Source organism: Trachemys scripta, chromosome 24 (genome assembly GCF_013100865.1).
Source record: "Trachemys scripta elegans isolate TJP31775 chromosome 24, CAS_Tse_1.0, whole genome shotgun sequence".
Classification (NCBI taxonomy): Eukaryota; Metazoa; Chordata; order Testudines; family Emydidae; genus Trachemys; species Trachemys scripta.
This window is the reverse complement of record NC_048321.1, coordinates 12,347,315-12,349,744: the sequence shown is the minus strand read 5'-3', so window position 1 is coordinate 12,349,744 and position 2,430 is coordinate 12,347,315. Positions and strand designations below refer to the sequence as shown.

The 2,430-nt window shown below is 54.4% G+C and overlaps 1 long non-coding RNA gene across 1 annotated transcript in view; it reads right to left on the bottom strand.

Annotated features, from left to right (window-relative positions):
• Positions 1-850, bottom strand: part of LOC117869639 — a 5,785-nt gene extending 4,935 nt beyond the window's left edge. Inside the window, exons 1-2 of the long non-coding RNA XR_004643834.1 lie at positions 645-850; positions 45-222 (exon numbers count right to left, since the gene is read on the bottom strand). This is a non-coding gene — a long non-coding RNA (uncharacterized LOC117869639). The remainder of the gene's footprint in view (positions 1-44; positions 223-644) is intronic.
• Between the last annotated feature and the right edge of the window lie 1,580 nt (positions 851-2,430).

The following is a 2,430-nucleotide window of genomic DNA, read 5'->3' as shown; positions in this document are numbered from 1 at the left end:
GGGGATTCCTGCCAGCCCAGCTGTCTCTGCTGTTGTTCTCTTACCCTGGCAGAGCAGTGCGAGGATGATTTCAATGCAGAGCTTGGTGGAAGGGGGCATCTGGCTGGCTCCTGGCACCCACATCCTCCTGCTCCGCGGCTCCGGGGGGCAGCCAGCACCTGGACTCACAGGCTCCGTGATTTGTTGCACTCAGTGAGTCCCAGATCGCTGTCTGGGGAGGTGCTGGTGGGAGAGAGGGCGGGGAAATGACTGAGCAGAGCAGGGCAGTGGGGTCTAGTGGTTAGAGCGGGGCGGGGCTGGGACTCACACACAGGGTCTGTCTGTACTTACCCAGGGCCCGGGTGATTCTGCCCCAGCCCAGCCCTGATCTGGGGGCAGTGCCCTCTCCCTGTGTCCCTCCCCCACAGCCTGTGCGCTCAGCCCCTGGGCCTCTCCCACCCCGGCTCTGGTTTTCACCCCAGCTGCTGGGAATGTGCATGTCTGACCGGGGTGATGCTGTCTGGGGTGCGAGCTGGGCTGGGGAGTAGCCGTGGCCCCTCCCCCTCCAGCCCAAGATGCTGCATTGCTGGCGACCTGCCCCCACTCCAGCCTCCGCCCACACCCAGCCTCCAGCCTGTAGCTTGCGCCAGTAGTCGGCTCCTCACCAATTAAACTGCAGAGCGACCCCAGCAAGTCTCGATCCCTGCCTCCCTCCAGCTCCCCGCTGGAGATCTGCCTCATGCACGGCCCGGTCCGCTCCCGGTGCCGGATGGATACGTCAGCTCAGCAAAGGCCAATGTCCTGCCCCAACCCTGGAGTCCCCAACTGCGGTTCCCACCCACGCCGATGTCGAGGGAACATTAACACAACCTGATTCATTCCAGCACGGCCGCTGTTAAGTGATAGGCAGGAAAGTGAGCATTGGGAACAACGGAAATCAAAAGGCTGCCTGGGCAGATTGCATTGTATGTGTCTTTCTTTGGCCTGTTTCCAGACCCTTCCACTTGCTTTCATTTGACTCTTTATCTCAGCTAAAGAAAGTTCATTTGGAGTTTACTGGTGTTAGGGGCCAAATCCTAAAGTTTGTGTTTGTATTATAATCGATTTATTGTATTTGGGTGGCTTCCATGTTAGACTCCAAAACGGAGTATTGGTCATGTGACAGGAGGGTTAGCTAGACTGCTTCCCGCCCTTTTCAATGGTCAGCAGTGGTAAACAAGGACCAGCTCAAACCTGATTAAACAGGAAAAACCCTTAGGTGTGCCAGTAAACGTGGGAACCAACCTCTGACCTCGGTGGTCAGACCTGCATCCTTCCTTTATTTTCTCTGGGGGACAAATTTTACCGAGGGTAAAGATAAGGCCCTTCGGATTTTTCAAGATGGACGGTGGCTTCGCGCTGAAAGGATGGGAGACGGAGTCAAATAAAAATGCGTTGAATTTCGCAGTTGAATTATTTGGCAAGGGCAGAAATCCGTGGGAAGAGGGGGTAATATCTGGCCCTGATGCCCCGAATACCGTTAACACGTTATGGGAATGCCCCTGCCTGTATACAGCCCAGCCGAAGAAGGCAGAGGCGTAGTGCCCTGTTATATGGCCCAGCACTGAGTAGCCGAGTGCTACATAAGCAGGTAGCTAGACTGAAAACAGAAGTTCTCGCTCTCCAAACCACAATTCGACCAATTGGTTTTAGACAATAACGCCGAAGAGACAAGAAATGCTGCACTCACGAACCAAATTCTGCAGCTGGAAACGCAGGTGACGCAGGGAAGCTACCAGGGCAGAGAGCGCTGCAGAAATTTGTAGCCTGGAGCTTTAAGAGGCCCAAGCAGCCGTTAGGAGGCTGATGCAGGAGATCAGGGATAACGCTGCCCAAAAGGCGGATCATAAGGAATGCAAAAGGGTAATGGGGGAACTGCAACTAGAACTGAGTTCCTATGTGGGTTTACATAGTGCCAAACACCGGGATCCCCTTGCAGCTGACAGAAGCAAGGAGGGGAGCTGGGAGTTTATTATAGGGACAGAGAGAGAGGACATTAACCCTCCCCTGTATACCTCATGTGATATCAAGGAGAAGACACATTCGGTTAGTCCTAGAGGACCACGGAGGGAGGACGCCCCTCTGATGGCCCTTATTGTGACTTCAATCACCGGATCTCATGACCAGACTGACCGACCTCCCACCCTAAAGGAGGAGGAGAAGGTTCTGACGCCACTGCAAGCCCCAGCGTTAGACCGACAATTTGGGAAGTGTAATAAGGAAGCGGTATTAGAATGGCTTACCCGTGGGTCTGTTGCACCCCGCCTGCCGCAAGATGATTTTATAGCACTGTTAAGGGAGCGTATGGCAACTAGAAAGGCAGGTGCCCTTTTCCCAAGATATTTCGAGGTGTCTACGCCATGTTCCATCCTAACGTAAACATAACTGGGCAAGCACACGCAGAGAGGCAAG